Genomic DNA, 15573 nt, shown 5'->3' with positions numbered 1-15573 from the left:
GTCACCATGGCACTTTTTCCATGACTTGTGGACCCTTGGTGTGTTTGTTGAATAAGTTGTACTTTATAACGGGAGACCACAGGTTGAACTCATGCTGGTTATATACACAATAATATGAGAGCACAGAAGGGATTTTTTATTTCGCTAGGCAAGAAAGTTAAGAACAAATTCTTATTTACAATGACGGCTACCAGGAGGCAGAACGACATTTTTACCTTGTCAGCTCGGGGATTCAATCCAGCAACCTTGCGGTTACTGGCCCAACGCTCTAACCATTAGGCTACCTGGAAGCACAGTTTAAACATAATTTATATACTCCCCCAAACCTTGAAGGAATAACTATTCATGTTCTTGTGTTTTATCCTCTTATTCTCACAACTAGTGTGAATCAACCCCATTTCTCAAGGCAAGTTCAAATCACCTTGCTACAGATCAGTTTCCCCCAAAAATACAATTTTATTTTCTTTATTACTAAAAGCGCAAATGTGCGCACAAACACACACACTGAGTGTAAAAAACATTAGGAACACCTTCCTAATATTGAGTTGACCACCCCCTTTTCCCTCAGAACTGCTTAAATTCATCGGGGCATGGACTCTGCAAGGTGTCGAAAGCATTTCACAGGGATGCTGGCCCATGTTGACCCCAACGCTTCCCACAGTTGTGCCAAGTTGGCTGGATGTCCTTTGGGTGGTGGACCATTCTTGACACACACAGGAAACTGTTGAGCATGAAAAACCCAGCAGCGTTGCAGTTCTTGACACACTCAAACCAGTGCGCCTGGCACTTACTACCATACTCCATTGAAAGGCACTTCAATAGTTTGTCTTGCACATTCACCCTCTGAATGGCACACATAGACAATGCATGTCTCAATTGTCTCACGGCTTAGAAATCACTTTAACCTCTCCTCCCCTTCATCTACACTGATTGAAGTGGATTTAACAAGTGACATCAATAAGGGATCATAGCTTTCACCTGGATTCATTTGGTCAGTCTATGTCATGGAAAGGGCAGGTGTTCCTAATGTTTTGTACACTCAGTGTATCCACGCACACCAACATACACATACAAATTCTGATGCATCATTCTAACATTCAGTTTCTCTGCTTTGCCCTTGGGGCTGAAGAAGGCAGACAAGCTTTTCATGCCTGTTTTGTCCACCTTGGCCAGGGTCTTCTGGAGGAGGAGAAAAGATGTATTCAATAGTATTGCTCGTCGGCCTTGAGTGAAGACGGCTGAAACGTAATTACATATCATCATGACTCATTTCCAGACAGAATACACAATGTTACTTGGACCTTTGTCTGGATTTGAAGGCCTTTGCATTGCATTGCTTTAAACTGCACTCATGTGCACTTCAGGAAGGATCCTCCCCCATATATATATATATATATATATATATATATATTTCTCTCATGGGTCCATTCATGCAGACTGCACCTAATCTCACTCACTTTGCAGGCAAAATCGGAGCTGTTGAATTTGGTGTAGTCCTCTCCCGCCTCCACTGATTTGTCAGACAGTTTTCACTTCTGCCGAATGAGGATGGGATGTATAGAGTTAGACCTGCTTTCCATCGCTCTAAACACCAACCACCAATCACACCACAGACACACGTTTACAAGTTACCGTGGCGATACCGTGAGTACCACAAACTGACCAACCACATCCACCAACAATAGGCATAAGAACACTAACCTACCGGTACACTGCTACCAGTGAATCTCAAGAGAACATCACGGTGGAAAATCCAGACCATACAATAGTTTATATGTCAAATAAAATATTTATCCTGCTTTGGTTCCTAACACATGCAAAAAAAGAACAATGTCCCCAAATAAATAGAAAACTATGAAACAATATGTCAGTATATACAGTAGGCCTAACTACACAGTGTGATGACACAAGTAGCCTAGAAAGAGAAGCTGGATAAAATACCTTTGAATGATGCTCCACTTTCTTACGGCTTGAGAGCTCAGGTAACCTGTCAGGAGGAAGGTGAAAGATGACTGACCATCAGACTGTTAAACACTAATAATGCTGCTTAATGCATTACCTTCAGAAGTATCACTGTCTTAATAGCACAATGTCACTTTCATCACCAGTACATTTCCAGTCAAAAGTGCTGACCTGGGCCCTGCAATTGTTTTTAAACTGTGGGGGATGTGTCTTGAGAAATCTAACTGCCACGAGTTATTTGATTTCGGTCTCCAAAACCGCACACTCATCTTCAGTTTGGGGGTGGTTAACGTTTAATTCACATTACTCAGTGACACTTACAATGAAGCTACATGAAGATTTTATTTTAGATTGTGCTTTTTAATTTTAGATTGTGCATGTACATACTGTAGATGCTTGAGGAGAGCTTTTCTCAGGTCTTCACTGATGTCCGCAGATATCAGACCATGGGCATACTGCAGGTAGTCCTCTGTGTTACAATGAAGAGAGGGCATAAGAGGGTTAATACCACAGCATCACTTTATACACTTCATTATGGAATGACATCCATCCTAATGATATCGCAGGAAACTGGGTTGACAATCTGAGCTTTAAATATAAAATTCATGTGAAACCCGAAAATGTAACATGTAAGGCTCTTGAGGCAATGTCTGGTGTGGAAAGCTCCTGATCGCTAAAGTGGGTTTGGTGCCATCCTCTGGTTAATTTGATGTTTGCAGGCCAGGAAGAACATGGCACAGGTCTGCGGTATTAGACCAGGCCCTGAGAGTGACTCACCTTCCTAGGTCTCTGACTCCTTCTTGACTCTGACGTACGTCATGGACTTCACCCCTTCTCCCACTGAGATGTTAGTCTTTCCGAGGGCCATCACTGTCTTCTCAGCCTAGAACAGCAGGTACACAGCAAGACCAACACAATGTTTACACTGTTAAATCTACTGGAGAGCAGCAATTCTGAACTCCTGATTCAACTAATCAAGGGTTTGATGATTAGATTAATCCGGTGTGTTATTTCTGGGCTAGAACAAAAGCCTGCACAACCTGGAGGTTGCCAGGATCAGATTGCTTCAGGATATACTATAGAGGATGATATGTGCTTATGCAGCTCATAGATTGATCAATGGGTACCTTTTTCTTTAACCATTCCATGGTCCTCTCCTGGCAGTAGTGGTGAAACTTCGGACTGCCCACCTCTGAAAGAGCAGTACACAGAACACGTATAACACCTGAGACCCCTCAACATTACACTTTTATAATGTGTTCATGTGCAGCTCATCTTTAGAAAATCTCAAACAATTTCAAGGGTGCTGCAGTCTCTGAATTATCTGATATACTAATTAAATATATACTGCTCAAAAAAATAAAGGGAACACTTAAACAACACAATGTAACTCCAAGTCAATCACACTTCTGTGAAATCAAACTGTCCACTTAGGAAGCAACACTGATTGACAATACATTTCACATGCTGTTGTGCAAATGGAATAGACAACAGGTGGAAATTATAGGCAATTAGCAAGACACCCCCAATAAAGGAGTGGTTCTGCAGGTGGGGACCACAGACCACTTCTCAGTTCCTATGCTTCCTGGCTGATGTTTTGGTCACTTTTGAATGCTGGCGGTGCTGTCACTCTAGTGGTAGCATGAGACGGAGTCTACAACCCACACAAGTGGCTCAGGTAGTGCAGCTCATCCAGGATGGCACATCAATGCGAGCTGTGGCAAGAAGATTTGCTGTGCCTGTCAGCATAGTGTCCAGAGCATGGAGGCGCTACCAGGAGACAGGCCAGTACATCAGGAGACGTGGAGGAGGCCGTAGGAGGGCGACAACCCAGCAGCAGGACCGCTACCTCCGCCTTTGTGCAAGGAGGAGCAGGAGGAGCACATCCAGAGCCCTGCAAAATGACCTCCAGCAGGCCACAAACGTGCATGTGTCTGCTCAAACGGTCAGAAACAGACTCCATGAGGGTGGTATGAGGGCCCGACGTCCACAGGTGGGGGTTGTGCTTACAGCCCAACACCGTGCAGGACGTTTGACATTTGCCAGAGAACACCAAGATTGGCAAATTCGCCACTGGCGCCCTGTGCTCTTCACAGATGAAAGCAGGTTCACACTGAGCACGTGACAGACGTGACAGAGTCTAGAGACGCCGTGGAGAACGTTCTGCTGCCTGCAACATCCTCCAGCATGACCGGTTTGGCGGTGGGTCAGTCATGGTGTGGGGTGGCATTTCTTTGGGGGGCCGCACAGCCCTCCATGTGCTCGCCAGAGGTAGCCTGACTGCCATTAGGTACCGAGATGAGATCCTCAGACCCCTTGTGAGACCATATGCTGGTGCGGTTGGCCCTGGGTTCCTCCTAATGCAAGACAATGCTAGACCTCATGTGGCTGGAGTGTGTCAGCAGTTCCTGCAAGAGGAAGGCATTGACGCTATGGACTGGCCCGCCGGGATCCCAGACCTGAATCCAATTGAGCACATCTGGGACATCATGTCTTTCTCCATCCACCAACGCCACGTTGCACCACAGACTGTCCAGGAGTTGGCGGATGCTTTAGTCCAGGTCTGGGAGGAGATCCCTCAGGAGACCATCCGCCACCTCATCAGGAGCATGCCCAGGCATTGTAGCGAGGTCATACAGGCACGTGGAGGCCACACACACTACTGAGCCACATTTTGACTTGTTTTAACGACATTACATCAAAGTTGGATCAGCCTGTAGTGTGGTTTTCCACTTTAATTTTGAGTGTGACTCCAAATCCAGACCTCCATGGGTTGATAAATTGGATTTCCATTGATTATTTTTGTGTGATTTTGTTGTCAGCACATTCAACTATGTAAAGAAAAAAGTATTTAATAAGATTAATTCATTCATTCAGATCTAGGATGTGTTATTTTAGTGTTCCCTTTATTTTTTTGAGCAGTGTATTTATGTGCACTTCAGTCTGACATAGAAGTGAGAAATGAATTATTGTGGTTAGGGGTTTGTAACCAGAATTTTACAGTTGATTGTTTCTGAGGAGCACATTAACTTTCAACATTAGTTTGTGTGGGCTGAACAGTGACCTCTGACCTTTTTCCTCAGCCACGTGGTGCAGGGAGGCGAGGGAGTGCGTGCAGCTCAGCAGCCTGGTGCATGCTGGGAAGTCCTCGTCCATCACCATCTGGTACACGGACTGGAACTTTGCCTGCAGCAGAATGATATCACAAAGAGAGGAAGACAGTGATGACATCACAATAGAAGGGCAGAAATTACCTTGCAAAGAGAGACAGAATGATATGACATCACAATGACATTTACATTTTAGTCATTTAGCAGACACTCTTATCCAGAGCGATTTACAGTAGTGAATGCATACATTTCATACATTACTTTTTTTCTGTGTTGCCCCCCCCCCGTGGGAATCAAACTCATAACCCTGGCATTGCAAACACCATGCTCTACCAACTGAGCTACAGGGAAGGCTATGACCAGACAGAGATCCAAGCACAGAGGACCGAGATGACATCACAACGAAAATAAGAAAAAGAAATGACAAAAAAATTCTGGATAAAGATAGAATCACATAGGGCAGAGGTGACATCACAAAGAGAGGAAGACAGAATTAAATAACAACACAATGACTGGAGAGAGATGGAATCACAGAGGACAGAAATGACGTCACAAAGAAAATAATGAAATGACAAAAAAGGGACAGGGGATGTAACTAAGAAAGAAAGAGAATGTATGACATCACAAAGGGAGGACAAGAGAGATCACAAAGCGAGAAAGACTGACTAAGATGAGATCACAAAAGGGGAAAGATAGAGTTGAAGTCGGAAGTTCACATACACTTAGCTTGGAGTCATTAAAACTAGTTTTTCAACCACTCCACAAATGTCTTGTTAACAAACTATAGTTTTGGCAAGTCGGTTAGGACATCTACTTTGTGCATGACACAAGTAATTTTTCCAACAATTGTTTACAGATTATTTCACTAATAATTCACTGTATCACAATTCCAGTGGGTCAGAAGTTTACATACAGTAAGTTGACTGTGCCTTTAAACAGCTTGGAAAATTCCAGAAAACTATGTCATGGCTTTAGAAGCTTCTGATAGGCTAATTGACAGCATTTGAGTCAATTGAAGGTGTACCTGTGGATGTATTTCAAGGCCTACCTTCAAACTCAGTGCCTCTTTGCTTGACATCATGGGCAAATCAAAAGAAATCAGCCAAGACCTCAGGAAAAAAAATTGTAGACCTCCACAAGTCTGGTTCATCCTTGGGAGCAATTTCCAAATCCCTGAAGGTACCATGTTCATCTGTACAAAAAATAGTACGTAAGTATAAACACCATGGGACCACGCAGCCGTAATACCGCTCAGGAAGGAGACCTGTGTTGTCTCCTAGAGATGAACGTACTTTGGTGCGGAAAGTGCAAATCAATCCCAGAACAACAGCAAAGGACCCTGTGAAGATGCTGGAGGAAACAGGTACAAAAGTATCTATATCCACAGTAAAACGAGTCCTATATCGACATAACCTGAAAGGCCGCTCAGCAAGGAAGATGCCACTGCTCCAAAAATGCCATAAAACAGCCAGACTCTGGTGTAAACTTGAGTGAGTGTATGTAAACTTCTGACCCACTGGGAATGTGATTAAAGAAATAAAAGCTGAAATCATTCTCTGATATTATTCTGACATTTCACATTCTTAAAATAAAGTGGTGATCCTAATTGACCTAAGACAGGGAATTTTTACTAGGATTAAACATCCGGAATTGTGAAAAACTGAGTTTAAATGTATTTGGCTAAGGTGTATGTAAACTTCCGACTTCAACTGTAAATACGCAATAAGCACACTTTAATTTTGAAAAATATGTATTGGCATATGGGCCTTATCACTTTACCCGCGTTGATCAAGTAGGGCAACAGAAGGTAGAAGGGACCCATTGGAGTTACATACGGTAGTCTCCCATCTGTTCAAATAAAAACATTTGGATCTTCAACACCAGTATTTACACCTTGTACTAAACCCATTAATCTTACCTATCATTAGCCAAGTAAAACTCACTCCACTATGCTGTTCACGCCAACAGAGTGGAGTGGAGACGAGTATGTGGTGAGAAAGACCGGGGTGGCGCACTGGTCTAAGGCACTGCATCTCAGTGCAAGAGGTGTCACTACAGTCCCTGGTTTGAATCCAGGCTGTATCACATCCGGCCGTGATTGGGAGTCCCATAGGGCAACGCACATTTGGCCCAGCGTCATCCGGGTTTGGCTGGGGTAGGCCGTCATTGTAAATAAGAATTTGTTCTTAGCTGTCTTCCCTAGTTAAATAAAAGTTAAAATAAACATTTCAAAAACGTGGACTGTATTGCCAACTACATCAAGTCGTCAAAGGTCGATACTTGTAAAAACTTGCGTTCTTAAACCCTTACCGTGTGGCTATGTTTGTCCTCTGTGGCTGCGTACATTTCTTTGTTGGCTGAAATCCATACTTTTTAATTAAATGTTAATCAAATACAACCACTGACTGTTTCCTCATATCAACTGAGCGACTCAATGTAATCGAAGGTACACTCCACCCACTCAACTCCGTTGATGTGAAGTACATCTTGGAGTTGAGTTTTACTTAGCTAACCTATCATCTGACTGCAAAATACCTCTCTGTACTGTCTGGCCAATGAACTAGGAGTGGAAGTCTTGTTGAAGGCTTTGACCTCATATAGCTGCACATCACTGCCCAACAGGTACAGACACTGCATCTAGAAGAAAAATATATATACTTTCCATAGATAGATAAATACCACTGTGGCGAAGTGGCTTATTATGATTTCAATTATTTTGAAGTTCATAGTTCTGCTTCATAGGTTGCTAGCGTCGTGCCTGTGTAAAAATGTGTTATTGAAACTAGATAGTAACGCTAGCTGTTGAAGGGTTCCTGGGCTGAGCCTGACGAAAGTGGGGTCACTGTCATCTTTCTGTGTTGTATCCACGGCGGAGTCTGTGTGGACAAACACAGACTCCGCCGTGTACAGACTCCGCACATTGCTGCTGTTGACAGTCACCGGAAGCAAGGTAACGTCTATGAAATTGAGTTGCAAATTTGTTGAAACTTTTGTTGCTACGATACAATGTCATTCAATAAGAGATTGATCATGAAACATCAACAACTGTCATTGCTACAGTAACGTTGCCTACCTATTTTGCTGGAAAGACAAACCAACATTGAGATCGCCAGTAACGTTACTGTACATTCTTTCTAAACTAACTAGTTAGTTTGCTGAGAATTCTCAATGTCACCTAGCTACTACTAGCTAACTAGACCACATGAAAGGGACATTAGTGAATTATCTAACGTTAGTTAGTTATTAACAATTGCCTAATTTTAATGTACATACAGCAACAACAACCCATCTGTCGTTTTGTGAATGTGGTGTCCGGTTCTTTTTATTTATAATGGCCATTTTGAACTCGGCTAGCTAAAATAGCTAGCAACAATTTAAAAGCGTATTTTCTTGTCAAGAAGATAACTAACGTTTGATAGCTGGTTGTTGTTAACTACAAAAAAAAAAGTGCAATTCGGTAACGTCATGAGCAGGACAGAAAAAGCAGGTAATCCATGTAGTTCCACAAGGGGTCTAGATTAGGAGATGAGGGAGGGGGGGGGGGGGTCTAACGTTTTATTTATTGTCAGTCTATGAATGTAGTTTAGCACGAATACAGGCAAACTGAAGTGTGTAGCAAATATTACAGTATGATTTGTTCAAGTGTTTGTTAAATGCACATGCAGTTAGTTAGTATCTACTACATTTTATCTAGTTACATTTGTATCCACAGTGGGACGTTCCATGACGTCGTCTTAAAGGCACATACTACAATAACAGAAATAGGCCTACATCTATACTGAAAAACAAATATAAACGCAACATGTAAAATGTTAGTTTCATGAGCTGAAATAAAAGATCTCAGAAATGTTCAGTACTCACAAAAAGCTTATTTCTCTCAAATTTTGTGCAAATTTGTTTACATCCCGGTTAGTGAGCATTTCTCCTTTGCCAAAATAATCCATCCACCTGACAGGTGTGGCATATCAAGAAACTGATTAAACAGCATGATCATTACACAGGTACACATCCTACTGGGGACAATAAAAGGCCACTCTAAAATGTGCAGTTTTGTCACATAACACAATGCCACAGGTGTCTCAAGTTTTGAGGGAGCGTGCAATTGGCATGCTGACTGCACTAATGTCTACCAGAGCTGTTGCCAGAGAATTGAATGTTAATTTCTCTATCATAAGCCCCCTCCAATATCATTTTTGAGAATTTGGCAGTACGTCCAACTGGCCTCACAACCGCAGACCACATGTAAACACACCAGCCCAGGACTTCCACATCCGGTTTCTTCACCTGCGGGATCATCTGAGACCAGCCACCCAGACAGCTGATGAAACAGGAGTATTTCTGTCTGTATTAAAGCCATTTTGTGGTGAAAATCTCATTCTGATTGGCTGGGCTGGCTTCCCAGTGGGAGGTCCTGGCTCCCCAGTGGGTGGGCCAATGCCCTCCCAGGACCACCCATGGTTGCGGACCTACTCAGTCATGTAATATCCATAGATTAGGGCATATTGAATTCATTTCAATTGACTGATTTCCTTATATAAACTTTAACTCAGTAAAATTGTTGAAATTATTGCATGTTGTGTTAATATTGTTGTATATATTCTAAAAAGCACACATACACACATTTTTGTGTCAATATGTGGCATTTGTTCTGCTTTTAACAGACTGTTCAGTACAATTCTGTTTTTGTTCCTTGGTCATGATTGCTTTAGTAATATTCTCACTGAACATTTGAGTAAACAGCAGTTCATGCCTGTTAAATACTACAGTAAAATGAAGGATCAAGGCGTTATATGCAAATACGATATTATGTGTTTTTGCTGTACGTTGGATGTTATTAGTTACACTTATAGTTGTGACCAGTGGCACCTTTAGATCACCTTGAGAAACAACACTTACAGTATAAACACGGAGAATACCAAACATTAGGAACACCTTCCTAATATTGTGTTACACCCCCCTTTGCCCTCAGAACAGCCTCAATGTTTGGGGGCATGGACTCTACAAGGTTTCGGAAGCATTCCACAGGGATACTGGCCCACCACCTGAGGGGGAAGAGGCGCTGTCGTACCTTCTTCACGACTGTGTGCGTGTGTGTGGGCCATTTTAAGTACTTAGTGATTTACTGATGTTGAGGGAGAGGTTGTTCCGGTCCCATACTGCCAGGTCACTGACCTCATCCCTGTAGGCTGTTTCATCGTCACTGGTGATCAGGCCTTCCATCGTCGTGTCATCAGAAAACGTGATGATGGTGTTGGAGTTGTGTGTGGCCTCGCAATCGTGGGTGAACAGGGAGTACAGGAGGGGACTAAGCACACAACCCTGTGGGGCCCCCGTGTTGGGGGTCAGCGTGGCAGAGGTGATGTTGCCTACCCTCACCACCTGGGAGCGGCCCATCAGGAAGTCCAGGATCCAGTTGCAGAGGGAGGTGTTCAGTTGCAGGGTCCTAAGCTTAGTGATTAGTTTTTTTGGGCACTAGGGTGTTGTTACAGTATTCTCCCTGTACACCAAGTCAGAACCGGAGGATAAATAAAGGGGCCATATAGAACAGTAGGCTAAGTTATGAAGGGGAAAGGGACCAAATTATTAGGGTGAGGCACGTGCTACTAACAGCTTACTACACAACATAAACTTAGCATTACTTTCTTAGCTACAGTATACATATCTCCCTGGCATATTACATAATTTATGCAGCAGCATACAAGACATTTTTGGACTCCCCTTGTTGTGCTGTGCTCACTTGAACAGGCAGTCCTTCTTGTGGGCACATTTTGTCATCAAACTCTTGCATTCTATGGATTTATGGTGCTTTCAAGACAACTGGGAAATCAGAAAAAGTTGGAGGGTGTGGGGGGGGTGCTCCCTCTGCTGTTTCCTGAAGTCCATGATCATCTCCTTTGTTTTGTTGACATTGAGTGAGAGGTTATTTTCCTGACACCACACTCTGAGGGCCCTCACCTCCTCCTTGTAGGCCGTCTCGTCATTGTTGGTCATCAAGCCTACCACTGTAGTATCGTCTGCAAACTTGATGATTGAGTTGGAGGTGTGCATGGCCATGCAGTCATGGGTGAACAGGGAGTACGGGAGAGGGCTGAGAACGAACCCTTGTGGGGCCCCAGTGTTGAGGATAAGAAGAGTGGAGATGTTGTTTCCTTCCTTCACCACCTGAGGGTGGCCCGTCAGAAACTCCAGGACCCAATTGCACGGGTCGGGGTCGAGACCCAGGGTCTCAAGCTCAATGATGAGTTTGGAGGGTACTATGGTGTTAATGCTGAGCTGTAGTCAATGAACAGCATTGTTACATACAGTTGAAGTCGGAAGTTTACATACACCTTAGCCAAATACATGTAAACTCAGTTTTACACAATTCCTGACATTTAATCCGAGTAAATATTCCCTGTTTTAGGTCAGTTAGGATCACCACTTTATTTTAAGAATGTGAAATGTCAGAATAATAGTAGCGAGAATGATTTATTTAAGATTTTAGGGCCTTGTGATGGCCACTCCAATACCTTGACTTTGTTGTCTTTAAGCCATTTTGCCACAACTTTGGAAGTATGCTTGGGGTCATTGTTCATTTGGAAGACCCATTTGCGACCAAGCTTTAACTTCCTGACTGATGTCTTGAGTTGCTTCAATATATCCACATAATTGTCCTCATGATGCCATCTATTTTGTGAAGTGCACCAGTCCCTCCTGCAGAAAAGCACCCCCACAACATGATGCTGCCTCTCCCATGCTTCATGGTTGGGATAGTGTTCTTCAGCTTGCAAGCCTCCCCTTTTTCCTCCAAACATAATGATGGTCATTATGGCCAAACAGTTCTATTGTTGTTTCATCAGACCAGAGGACATTTCTCCAAAAAGTATGATCTTTGTCCCCATGTGCAGTTGCAAACCGTAGTCTGGCTTTTTTATGGCGGTTTTGGAGCAGTGGCTTCTTCCTTGCTCGTTTTACTGTGGATATAGATACTTTTGTACCTGTTTCCTTCAGCATCTTCACATGGTCCTTTGCTGTTGTTCTGGGATTGATTTGCACTTTCCGCACCAAAGTACGTTCCTCACGTCTCCTTCCTGAGCGGTTTTACGGCTGCGTGGTCCCATGGTGTTTATACTTACGTATTATTGTTTGTACAGATGAACGTGGTACCTTCAGGCTTTTGGAAATTGCTCCCAAGGATGACCCAGACTTGTGGAGGTCTACAATTTTTTTCCTGAGGTCGTGGCTGATTTATTTTGATTTTTCCCATGATGTCAAGCAAAGAGGCACTGAGTTTGAAGGTAGGCCTTGAAATACATCCACAGGAACACCTCCAATAGACTCAAATGATGTCAATTAACCTATCAGAAGCTTCTAAAGCCATGACATCATTTTCTGGAATTTTCCAAGCTGTTTAAAGGCACAGTCAACTTAGTGTATGTAAACTTCTGGCAGACTGGAATTGTGATACAGTGAATTATTAGTGAAATAATCTGTCTGTAAACAATTGTTGGAAAAATTACTTGTGTCATGCATAAAGTAGATGTCCTAACCGACTTGCCAAAACTATAGTTTGTTAACAAGAAATTTGTGGAGTGGTTGAAAAACTAGTTTTAATGACTCCAACATAAGTGTATGTAAACATCCGACTTCAACTGTATACCAATACAATCAGTGGGAATAGGGGCCAGGTGTGCGCAATGAAAGTTCCAGAGAGATCCGTGACACTCAATTATTATTTTTTTTGTACATTGTTTGCAACTGATATGTGACACGAATTAATGCCAAAATAACAAACAAAACAGGCCAAAAGACAGGCCAAAAAATATATATTTAGCTAAACAGGTGGGGCTCAAAACCCCTGAATGATGGGTCACCACTGACCTGAAGTGTGATCACTTAGTTCTATGGCAAGTGACTCCACTATAATCCACCGATTTGACACACACTCACACACCCACACATACACACACACACACATATTTACTCTGCTTTGTTAATGTGTTTCACCTAACCTCATGACCAACAACACACATTGCTCTAAATGTCATAACCTTCTGAAGTCTTCAGTGGTGTTATGTGGACTATGTCAATGTGCATTCCATCGGAAGTGCACTTCTGTTGATAAAACTAACACAAATGTGTGGTTGTATTGGATATGTGAGACATGCACTTCTATGTTTCCGTTTCACTCTCTGTATGATTCCAACTGTGTATCTCTCTTAGTTGGGCAGGATATCAACCCTGATAACATGGTCTTTAACCCATTAGATATTAATTAAGTTAATTATACATATAATGATTGTGTTGATCCAGATTCAACATTTTACCAGAAATATGTCTGTCGCTTGTGATTACTGTAATGTTAAGCAATTTAACAATCTGTATAGCAGTTGATCTAATCCCAAGACAAGCTTATTTTCTACCTTTCATTTGAACGTTCGCAGTCTTCCTAAAAATAATGACCACCTTGTTCATTGTCTGTCTTCTCTGTCATGAATTTTCCATTGTTGCTCATGCTTTATTACATGTCTCCTTATCATGCGGTTCACCACTGTAGAACATCAAGAATGGGTCGGAGGAGTGTATTTTTGTTTATAAACATTTTCAATTCTTTGTATGAAAAAAAACTCACTTACATCTGATAACATTGATGTTGAATCTGTAGTCATTGAAATTCACAAATGTTCATTTTTTGGTGGTAAAAAAGTGGTAATTGGATGTATCTATCGGCCACCCGATTCTGGTAGTTTCATTGATATCCTTGCATCAGCCTTGGATTTGATTAATAATGAAGATAAAATGTGTTTTCTATTGGGTGATTACAACATACTGTAAATGTATTTAAACATGAGAACCACTCACTGACATCAGATTTTTTGTCTCCCCTCATCTATAAGCCCACAAGACTGATCAGTTCATCTGACACCCTTATTGATAATATTTGTACAAATTATTTGAATAATGTGTCTAATACAGGTATACTTTATACAGACATTTCTGATCACTTTCCAATTTTCCACTTCTCTTTGGCAGCTGGAAATGAACAGATGGGAATGATTAATGGCATTAAATGTAGAATATTTAACAAAGGTTATTGTGAGCCCTTTAAGATGCTGATTGATGATATGTAATGGGAAAATATTTATAGTCAGGCTGATGTGGAGTCTGCTTACCAGACTTTTCTTACATCTTTCAATTCTATATTTCACCACTGCTTTCTTTCCTTTAGTTAAACCATGTAAAAGAGTAGCAGAAGGGTTCTAGAAACCTTGGTTTACAACGGGTCCAGTGGTGATTTTAGCAAGTAAATCTGTCTGGGGAAAACTCCCCCAATTGTTTTTAGATGCGTGCCTACAAAGCCACTACACTACACAACACAACCCTAAACTATGCATGAACTGCACTATAACGACGACAAGCAGTACCCACAAACTGTTACAGGCTGACTACACTGCTCACGTTGCGTGCGGGAGAGTTGCAAAATAAATTTAGAAATCTATATTATTCAATTATTGCACCCACACTTCATGCACGCGCCAACGAGCGTCTGCTTTGCCAAGGGCTAAAATAGAAGTCAGTTCTATTTCTGACGCAGATCGCGCTGCAAGTCCTGCCTCTCCCATCTCCTCATTGGTTTATAGAAGCAGGTACCCACGTGCCATCTCCTCATTGGTTATACCCACGTGGGTGACTGAAAGACGAACGAGGCCAGTGGCGGTAATGCACGTAATTTATGAAAGTTGCCAATCGCAATATAAAGTCAAGAGAAGAAAAGGCCTGGAAGGAGGAGAGATGACTAGAAACGATTCGGTTAACTGTTTTATGTGTGGATTAATTGGTGGAGTAGAGGACCTTGTGCATTTCAGGTAAAATAACAACTCAATGCTTATATCCCAAGACAAATTAGCTAGCAGCAGCAAGCTAGCTAAATAGGACAAATTAGCTAGCAAGTAAAATGTGCAAGCTAGCAAGTGCAAGCTAGCTAGCTAAATTGCCATAAATATTTAATGCTTTTCGACCTGTCCCCAAATTAATGTAATTGGTTCAGAGTTTGTTTTGATATGTTAACCTGCGTGTCATGATCGCGTTTGGTGTGGGGGGACAAAATACATTTATGCACGATGGCGCACGCACGCAGCCAGTTTGGGTTCCATGTTAGGGCCTACATAAAGCTGTCCCAACAGCAGAGCTTTCTTTCCAGCACAATGGAGTGAATCCTTACCACCACCACACCTGGCTATCAGTGGAGCCTAGTCTGGCAGCGAAACAATTCATTCAGCCTCGTTTACTGCCTTTTTAGAAAACATAGCTGATATGGCTTGCTTAAACCAATGTGGTTTCTACTGACAATTGAGATGTAGAAACTATGGCATAAAGGAACGATGAGCGAATAAGAGGCAATCCGTAATTTCGATTAAGACATGAGCGAGCTAAGATGGACGTAGTCAATATAACTGTTCAGCACTTTTGAAATGTACAGCGTCAGCATGCAGAACATGGGCTACTCTTAAAGTATTTTCCC

General features: G+C 42.3%; 1 pseudogene; it reads right to left on the bottom strand.

Annotated features, from left to right (window-relative positions):
* Position 1: 1 nt before the first annotated feature.
* Positions 2–10292, bottom strand: LOC106581994 (ribonuclease H2 subunit B-like; annotated as a pseudogene).
* Between the last annotated feature and the right edge of the window lie 5281 nt (positions 10293–15573).

The sequence above is a fragment of the Salmo salar genome, chromosome 21 (genome assembly GCF_965601325.2).
Source record: "Salmo salar chromosome 21, fSalSal1, whole genome shotgun sequence".
NCBI classification, from domain to species: Eukaryota; Metazoa; Chordata; class Actinopteri; order Salmoniformes; family Salmonidae; genus Salmo; species Salmo salar.
The sequence above is the reverse complement of the archived record's forward strand: the minus strand, read 5'-3'. Positions and strand labels throughout refer to the sequence as shown.